At 45.1% G+C, this 9,999-nt stretch overlaps 1 non-coding gene across 1 annotated transcript; it reads left to right on the top strand.

Moving 5' to 3' along the window:
• Positions 1 to 9,239: 9,239 nt before the first annotated feature.
• LOC120279891 lies at positions 9,240 to 9,346 on the top strand. Its single transcript, XR_005542193.1, has one exon. It is a non-coding gene; the product is annotated as a small nucleolar RNA R71 (small nucleolar RNA).
• The last annotated feature ends 653 nt before the right edge of the window (positions 9,347 to 9,999 follow it).

Genomic DNA, 9,999 nt, shown 5'->3' with positions numbered 1-9,999 from the left:
TGTGCGCTCTCGGGAAAAACTCTCACCGACTTAGAACTATCTCCCACGGGCGTGCGGGAAATATCCACGCCCGTGCGCCAGACCCACAGGGGCAGACGCACGCCCCTGTGGCTTCCCTGAACAACCGAGAAAAATATCAAGTCATAGGCACGCCCGTGCGGAAATTCCCCACGGGCGTTGACATTCACATGCCCAACTCACAGGGGCAGGCGCACGCCCCTGTGTTTTCTCGGGATGGAGGGAGCAACCTGAAGAGTGTCGCACGGGCATGCGGAAATTACCCACGCCCGTGTGTGGTTCACAAGGTCACCCACAAGGGCGAGTCCACGCCCCTGTTTGTTCTCGGGAAAATCTGCCCAACTCTGCAGGAATTCACACGCCCTTGCGGAAATTACCAACGGGCGTGCGCCAGTCGCATGGTCATCCACATGGGCAGCCGCACGCCCCTGTGCCCTCTTTGGATGAGCTCACAGTACACATCCACGGGCGTACGGAAATCCCACACGCCCGTGTGTTTTCTCTGGATAACTTAGAAAAAAACCTGCAGGCTCTGCAGAAATATTCTGAACATGTTTACACACTCAGAGCCTGCCATAGTATGCAAAATTTACCAGATAAAAACATGAAATAGAACTCGAACGACCAAACTTCGCCAATTCTTCATAAAACACACGATGAATTTGAAAAACCCACAATAAAATTTCAGCACAAACATCTAAACATTAAAAACACCAACACTTAACAGTTTATTCATGTAACAAACTAAACTAAAAAGTACGAAAACAGTAAACACTTGGGTTGCCTCCCAAGAAGCACTTGTTTAACGTTACTAAGCTTGACGTATCTTTCTTACCTCACGGGGGTTCATGAATAAAGGTTACCCTATTACCCATGGCTTGGAAGCATGATGAGCAAAGTCTCTTGAGGATAGAGGGTGTACTCTCAGGCTTCGGACCAGCTAGCAATGGTTCGTCCAACTTCCTTGGCTCATATACATCTCCAACAATCTTGGAGCATTTTCGGTGGCGTCTCCGAGCTCTCTTCATTTTCGGAAGCACCTTCTTCAAGATCCCCGGGATAAATGTTACTTCTTCAGTCGAACCAAGCATCATTAGTTCTTCATTGCTCTCCTCTTGGTCGAACAATCCTTCATACGGATCCGGGTTGAACATTTCCTGCATATATTCATCAACAATTTCATCAGTAGTGTCTAGAAAGTATAGAGTATCATCAAAATCGAGAGAATGCCGCATGGCTTCAGCAAGGCAGTTTGTGAGCTTATCATCTCCAACTCTCAAAGTGAGATCCCCGCCGTCCATGTCAATCAATGCTTTGGAAGTCCGCAAAAGTGGTCTCCCAAGTATCAAAGGTACATCTGCATCCTCATTGACATCCAGCACTACAAAGTCAACCGAAAAAATGTACTTGTCCACCTTGACAAGCACGTCTTCAATGATGCCTCTCGGATGTCGCACCGTTCGGTCCGCCAATTGTAATGTCATCCGAGTAGGCCTAGGCTCACCCAAGCCTAGCTTTTGGAAGAAAGTATATGGCATGACGTTGATGCTCGCCACTGAATCTGCCAATGCCATTTCCTCACCTAAGTTGCCGATGTTACACGGAATGATGAAGCTTCCCGGGTATTTCTTCTTGTTCAGCATGTTCTTTTGCAACACCGCCGAGTGATAAGTGCTTGTGCGATATGAATGTGAAGCGTTCATTTCTTATGTTGAACATTACTTTTCTTAGGTTTTTACATTAATATGTGTGTTTTTATGTTAATTTTATGCAGGTAGTGTTGTGAGGCCGAGTATAAAGGAAATAGGCCAATGTGGATCATAATGAACTTATTTTGGAGGAGATCTTGCTAAAGTTCAAACGCGAAAACATAGGACAGGTGTGAGATGCTAGAGTGTGTGCCAACCTCCTCGCATTCGAGTGAGCACATCCATTTGGAGGGGCACAAAGACAGTCACACTCGAGCATTCTGACCTATGCATATAAGAATAAGAACCCCACCAACATGTATATCATTGAAGAAGCAAGTGATTCAAGACGTGAACGTGTGCCGGTTTGTGTTACCCCGATGAAAGTATGGAATTGGGAAGTTATTCAGGTCGAAGACTGTAGCAGAGCACTGTAGTAGAACACCGAAGCAATTACTGTAGCAGCACTGTTCGCAGCCGGCCGAGAAATCAGAGAAACAGAGAATCCACACGGGCGTGTATCGTCCACGCCCGTGTAGTTACCCGATTCCAACCCTATTTAAAGCCGATTCAGCCACGATTTTGGTATTCTTTTCTCCGTCTTTTCCCCAACTTGAGAGAGGGCTTCGGCTAGGGTTTTGATTGGTATTAGCCAAGGTTTTGGAGAGGTTCTGTGGCTCCAACATCGTGATTCCCTTAGGAAGAAGGTTGGTAGGGGAGCTTCGATCGAGGCGTATCCTATACCGGACGAAGGAATCCTTGGACGACGAGTAGAGGACTTTCTACAAGACCATCGACACGACCATCGAAGGGGTTTCTTTATGGATTTATTGCTTTTACATTCGATTTCTTTGATTGTACTTAGCTCCATGGAGAGCTAAACCCCTAGTGGCTACTTGGGTGATTATGAACCCTAGGATGTATTCGTTTCATTGAACTTCTTTATTATGCTTCCAATAAATTGATGTTTATTGTAAGTTCCAACCTTGAATGCTTGATTGTATGAACATTTCCCATAGAGTGACACTGGGGTTGAGAGTTCTTGTTGGTAACCTTGTGAGTGAGTGACACACCACGAGCGTTAGGACAAAAGCTAGGTCGGAGAGGGTTGAGAGGGTGAGTCGAGAGGTGCAGGAGCGTCCATTTTCCCTCCGACGTGATAGGGTTCTACCTCCGTTCCTCGAGTTCTTCTGCGCTATAATAGGCGAATGGTCTAAGGGATGAACCTCCGCTGGGGCCTAGTTGCGCGTGCAATGGAGTGAAGCGTTGAGGTGATCTTAATATCTAGGGCTTAATTGTGGCTTGGGACCTTCCGCCAGGACCAAAGGGTTAGGTCTAAATCTAGGAAGAGATTTATCACTTGGAATCCCTAGAGCTCATTGCAACTCTATGCGAGTACGAGGTGTCTAGATTGTTCGATTTCTCCTCCGGGACATGTATAGAGTTAGGCATAGTTGACCTTAGATTTGGGACTATGTATGTAAGGATTTCCATGACTCACCATTGCATCAATTAGGAAGTATAATAGAGGGTTCTTGTACTTGAAACGATTATCCTAGGTGAAGCATTATCCGAGTACCCCATCTTTATCGATTGCCTTGCCTCCTCCTTTCTTTTGCTCTCTTACTTGTTACTTTTAATTCCTGAGAATTGAATCATTATCACACTTATCATTGTTGATACTCCACATAGCTAAGAATCGAATTAAGTGTCTTTACTCCCTACTCCCTGTGGATTCGACCCCGCTCACCCGGGATTATTACTTCGACAAACCCGTACACTTGCGGGATATAAGTAAGGGGACCTTGTCAAGTACTTGGCGCCGTTGCCGGGGAGCTAGGCGTTTAGAGATACTTTGCACTTTGTTTCTTAGCTATTTCACCACACATTCTATTTCATATCAACTTATTTGACTAATTTTGTTTAAATTTGGCAGATCATGGCAACTAGGACAAAGAAACAAGCTGATAAGAGGCCACGTGAGTCATCCTCTGAGCCCGAGGACATACGATTTGCGATTCCCGAACATCAGGTCCGTTATGAGCGCTTATCGAGACTCCGCTTCGGACAGACTCGATTCCTGGACATGACTATACTACGAGATCTTCGATAGGGGAGATGAGTTGACGATGAGGTTGAGGACCTTGTTTCGGATGGTGGTTGGCGCGTTGTTGATGATTACTGAGCCGACCATCCGAGAGTTTGCACTTTGGAGGTGCTCTCCCTCGCTCGAGTTTGATAGAGCGTATCGCGAGCTTCAACGATTTGGGCACCATTCGATTCGAGTGTTTGGACGCCACCATAGCTTGAGCACTAAGCAGTTTTCCGTACTACTTGGCTTATACGAGGAGGCATTCATAGATACAGAGGAGTATACACAGTTGCCTACTGATTATCCTGGAACCTCGACCCCGCAGAGAGCTTACAGAGTGCTATGTGGTCAAGGTCGATGCACGAGCCGGGGTGTCCAAGGCCACGTGCCTTTCCGACACGCCTCTACGGATATTTGCACGCCATCATGAGTAGGTCGGTGAATGGCCGTGGCGACAGTACTGGTGTCTTGAGCCGTCAGGAGTTGCGGTACTTGTACTCGATGGTAGAGCGCGTACTGATCCACTTAGGGCACATCTTGGCCGATTACATCGGACATCGTGACGATGATGCTAGGCGGGGAGCGATCTTCTCGGGCCCTTACATTACGAGATTAGTGCTGGGTATCGGTCTCTTGGATTCGATTCGCGGGGCCGAGAAGATGAGTGTACCCGCTCCTCTGGGTCTAGAGACAATGCGGTTGATGGGCATAGTTCGCAGGGTTCGGACAGGGGTTTTTGCGTTAGTCCTACCAGCCCCAGAGATAGCTGAGGATGAAGGTGATAACGCGGAGCATCTCAGCCCGCCCCTGAGCCTCAGCCCGCATCGATGGAGACCGAGGCACCTCCAGCGACCGAGGAACCACCCCCAGTGCGTATGTTTTCAACTTCTCGAGCCAATGATCACTTTGAGAGGCTCGAGAATGCTATAGGAGTGGTCCGAGCCGAGGTTGCCAAGAATAGGGCTACGCAGGCCACTCAGTACACAAAGTTCATTTCACGTTTCAACATATTACAGCAGATCCTAGAGCGAGACGTTGCCTCATCATTTGTCCTGTAGCCGAGGACTCTTTAGGTCCCGCCAGTGCCTCCAGCACCTCCATCCTCGACCCCAGCACCGGAGGACCCACTATATGCTTCCACTTCAGCAGCAGCAGCAGCAGAGCCCGAGAAGGACTCCGACACATGACCTTTCTTTTACTTTCATTCATTTTACATTATTTTATTTTCTTGTTTTTAGACTTGTTCACTCAGAAAGGATTTTCTTTATGAGTTTATGTCATTTTGCATTATTGAGTTGTATTCATTGCTTCATCTTTTATACACTAGAGTTATTTTTGTTTTTCATGAGCTTCACTGAACCCCCTCATGTATGCGTGCAGATGGTATTGTCTTCCTGGAAATTGGGACTTAGTCATGGGCATGGTCAAGGTGCTTCGACACTTGGCCGTGCGAGCTTCAAAACCCATTGGAACACAAATCCCAATGAATTAGCTTCATCAAATGCGACACTAGGAGTCAGGGGAGTATTGTTTTGATTGCTTCTCCCACATCTATTTTTGAATGATATATTTTGAGTGAGCTTGCATGTGTACATTGAGGACAATGTACAACTTAGGTGTGGGGGGAGTTTCATAATGCGCACATCTTTTCTATTGTTCTTGATTGATATATGCTCACATAGCCAATGGTGGTTCACCTTAGTTGCAATGTTTGTATTCTTAAGTCTAGGAGAATTGTTAACATTGAATGTTTTCATGCTCTAGTTCTTGCTTGAATTTTTAGGAATTTTTGCCCGATTTATACTAAGTGCACTACTCACTCTTTAAACTCTACTGGAAACTCATGTTTGATGTTAAAGGGACTAGTTAGATTTAATTTTTGTGTTAAACTCTGAAAAAAAAATGGAAAAAAATGAAAAGAAGGAACAAAATAGTTTTATTGTTTATTTGTATTTGTTGGGTGGAAAGGGCTACCACCTATAAAGTATGGAGCTACTCTCACAAGTCGGATACTAGTTATGCCCTAATGAGAGAAAGAGCTATCTCATAGGATGAGTGAAAGCTACCACTCGGGTAGAAAGAGCTACCACCTCGAAAGTGTGAAAGCCACCTTAGCGGCGACTTTTGGAAAGAGCTACCTTAGAGGATGTGTGAAGCTACTACCATCTTTTTAAAAATTTTTTTATCACTTTTTGTAGATAAATAAGTCCCTTGTACTTAGAACTTTGAGGAGTATAACTTGGGGTGTTTTGAGTGAGTTCACACACTTACACGAAATTCGGGTTTGTGGTCCTTTTTGATTCAAGTTTTTAGCTAGAGCATTGATTGTTCGTATTTAGTGTTGAAATTTTCCTTACTTGTAGAATACTATCTTTGTATACCTCGGTGAACCTAAGGCCAAGCACTTTCAATATTTTTCTTCATTGATGCATAGAATGTTTTTAATGTTTTGCTAGAGGACAAGCAAAAGCTTAAGTGTGGGGGAGTTTGATAAGTGCTTGTGCGATATGAATGCGAAGCGTTCATTCCTTATGTTGTGCATTAATATGTGTGTTTTTATGTTACTTTTACGCAGGTAGGGCTGTGAGGCCGAGTATGAAGGAAATAGGCCAATGTGGATCATAATGCACTTATTTTGGAGGAGTTCTTACTAAAGTTCAAACGCGAAGACATAGGAGAGGTGTGAGATGCTAGAGTGTGTGCCAACCTCCTCGCATTCGAGTGAGCACATATATTTGGAGGGGCACAAAGGCAGTCACACTCGAGCATTCCGACCTATGCATATAAGAACAAGAACACCACCAACATGTATATCATTGAAGAAGCAAGTGATTCAAGACGTGAACGTGTGCCCGTTTGGCTACCCCGATGAAAGTATGGAATTGGGAACTTATTCAGGTCGAAGACTGTAGCAGAGCACTGTAGTAGAACAATGAAGCAATTACTGTAGCAACACTGTTCGCAGCCGGCCGAGAAATCAGAGAAACAGAGAATCCACACGGGCGTGTGGAAATTCGAGCAGTGCGTGTATCATCCACGCCGGGTGGAGTTGCCCGACTCGACCCTATTTAAAAGTCTATACAGACCCCGATTTTTGGTATTCTTTTCTCCATCTTTTCCCCAACTTGTGAGAGAGCTTGACTAGGGGTTTTCGAGGGGTATTGGCCAAGGTTTTTGGAGAGGTTCTACTGGCTCGACATCGTGATTCCATTAGGAAGAAGGTTGGTAGGGGAGCTTCGATCGGGCGTATCCTATCTGCGGACTGAAGGAATCCTTGGACGATGAGTAGAGGACTTTCCACAAGACCATCGACACGACTATCAAGGCAGTTTATTTATGGATTAATTGCTTTTACATTCGATTTTTTTTATTGTACTTAGCTCCATGGAGAGCTAAACCCCTAGTGGGTACTTGGGTGATTATGAACACTAGGATGTATTCGTTTCATTGTATTTCTTTATTATGCTTCCAATAAATTGATGTTTATTGTGAGTTCCAACCTTGAATGCTTGATTGTATGAACATTTCCCCTAGAGTGACACTAGGGTTGAGAGTTCTTGTTGGTAACCTTGTGAGTGAGTGACACACCACGAGCGTTAGACAAAAGCTAGGGTTGGAGAGGGTTGAGAGGGTGAGTCGAGGAGGTGCAGGGGGCGTCCCCTTTCCCTCCCAGGCGTGATAGATTCTACATCCATTCCTCGAGTTCTTTTGCGGCCATAATAGAGTGAATGGTCTAAGGGATGAACCTCTGCTTTGGGGGCCCTAGTTGTGCGTGCAATGGAGTGAAGCGTTGAGGGGATCTTAGTATCTAGGGCTTAATTGTGGCTAGAGACCTTCCGCTTGGACCACAGGGTTAGGTCTAAATCTAGGATGAGATTTATCACTTGGAATCCCTAGAGCTCATTGCAACTCTATGCGAGTACGAGGTGTTGAGATTGTTCGATTTCTCCTCCGGGACATGTATAGAGTTACGCATAGTTGACCTTAGATTTGGGACTATGTATGTAAGGATTTCCACGACTCACCATTGCATCAATTAGGAAGTATAATATAGGGTTCTTGCACTTGAAAGGATTATCCTAGGTGAAGCATTATCCGAGTACCCCATCTTTATTTATTACCTTGCCTCCTCCTTACTTTTGCTATCTTACTTGTTGCTTTTAATTCCTGAGAATTGAATCATTATCACACTTATCATTGTTGATACTCCACATAGCTAAGAATCGAATTCAGTGTCTTTACTCCCTACTCCCTGTGTATTCGACCCCACTCACCCGGGATTATTACTTCGACAAACCCGTGCACTTGTGGGATATAAGCAAGGGGACCTTGTCACCAAGCATGAAGCATCAAGCACCACTGAAGCACTCTCCTCCAATTTCCTCTTGTTGGTCAATAGGTCTTTCAGGAACTTCGCATACTTAGGCATTTGAGCCAATGCCTCAACAAGAGGAATGTTGATGTGGAGTTGCTTGAACAAACTCAGGAACTTCTTATACTGTTCATCCCCTTGGTCATTCTTCAATCTAGAGGGATAAGGGATTCTTGGCCTTAAAGGTGGGGTTGCCACCTCTTTCTCTTTGTTTGCTCCCTGCTCAACCTCTACAACCTAGGGTGCGTGTTCTTTTGGCTTCTCACTCGGAAACCTCCCTTCGACCTCACGACCACTTCTCAAAGTGATCGCCTTCACATGTTCTCTAGGGTTGGTTTCCGTGTTGCTTGGTAAACTTCCATGTGACCTTTCAGAGAGAGACTTCGCAATTTACCCCACTTGATTTTCAAGATTGTACAAGGAGGCAGTGTGATTGCGAAGTGTAGCCTTGACTTATTCAAACCATGTATTTGCCGATTGAACAAATCTTGCCAAGTGCTTCTCCAAATCTGTCATTCGGGTTTCCAAGCCTGAAATTTTGTTTTCCACTTGAGGGGCTTGTTGTTGTTGTTGGAAACCCGATGGCCCCATGGTCTTCTGTGGTCCTTGATTACTCCATGAAAAGTTGGGATGATTCTTCCAACCTGAATTGTAGGTGTTGCTGTATGGATTCCCTTGAGGTCTCATTCCATTACCTACAAAGTCAACGTTCTCAATTGAAGAAACATCACCAATAACGATTTGACAATCGGAGGGAGCATGTCCTCCACCACAACCGGTGCAATTGGTCATGGCCACAACTCTATTCGAAGCTATAAGATCTAGCTTCTTACTCAAACTCTCCACTTGGGCCGCCAATGAAGTTACCGCATCAATTTGATGGAGACCGGCCATATTTTTCTTCTCCCTAGCGTTCCACTGGTAGCTATTTAACCCCATTTCCTCAATCAATTAACGAGCCTCGTCGGGGGTCTTGCTACCTAAGTTACCTCCTGCTAACGCATCCAAGAGTTGCCTTGTACTCAGATTCAAACCATTGTAGAAGGTTTGAACAATCATCCACTCCGGGAATCCGTGTTGAGGACACTTGCGTAGGAGTTCCTTGAACCTTTCCCATGTCTCAAATAGAGACTCCAATTCCAACTGCACAAAGGATGAGATCTCATTCCTAAGCTTTGCTGATTTTTCGGGAGGGAAATAACGGGCTAGAAAAGCTTCTACCATCTCCTCCCATGTAGTGATTGATGCTCTAGGTAATGAGTGTAGCCACTGCTTTGCTTTCTCCTTTAAGGAAAATGGGAAGGCTCTCAACTTGATGGCATCATCCGTCACACCATTTATCTTCAGGATGTCGCACACCTCGAGGAAGCTCTCTATGTGACCGTTTCGATCCTCATCGGCCAAACCGTCGGGTGTCAGCGGGACTCGCTGCGAGATATGGATGAATGTCAGCTTTAGCTTGAAGTTTTGAGTAGTAATTGGGGAGGCACAATACTCGATTGTGTCCCCAACACTTTGAAAGGTCCGGCATAATCGGATAATGTTCGTTGTTGCTCATTTTTGTTCCGCCATGTTTTTCGAGATCCTTCTACTTCCAAATCGGCTAGATTATCTTTCGTTCTTGCACAGGTTCTTTCCCTTTTCTTCTAAGTGTACGTTCAAGCTCAGGGTCTCCTTCAATCAATATTGATAGATTCCCTCAGGTCATAACATGGAGCTGCACCAAAAATAAAGAAAAAGAAAATCAGAACGATGATAGAATAAGAAGATATGAATTAGAATGTGTGGTGAAATAGCTAAGAAAACAAAGTGCAAAGTATCTCTAAACG

Source organism: Dioscorea cayenensis, chromosome 16 (assembly GCF_009730915.1).
Source record: "Dioscorea cayenensis subsp. rotundata cultivar TDr96_F1 chromosome 16, TDr96_F1_v2_PseudoChromosome.rev07_lg8_w22 25.fasta, whole genome shotgun sequence".
NCBI classification, from domain to species: Eukaryota; Viridiplantae; Streptophyta; class Magnoliopsida; order Dioscoreales; family Dioscoreaceae; genus Dioscorea; species Dioscorea cayenensis.
The sequence above is the reverse complement of the archived record's forward strand: the minus strand, read 5'-3'. Positions and strand labels throughout refer to the sequence as shown.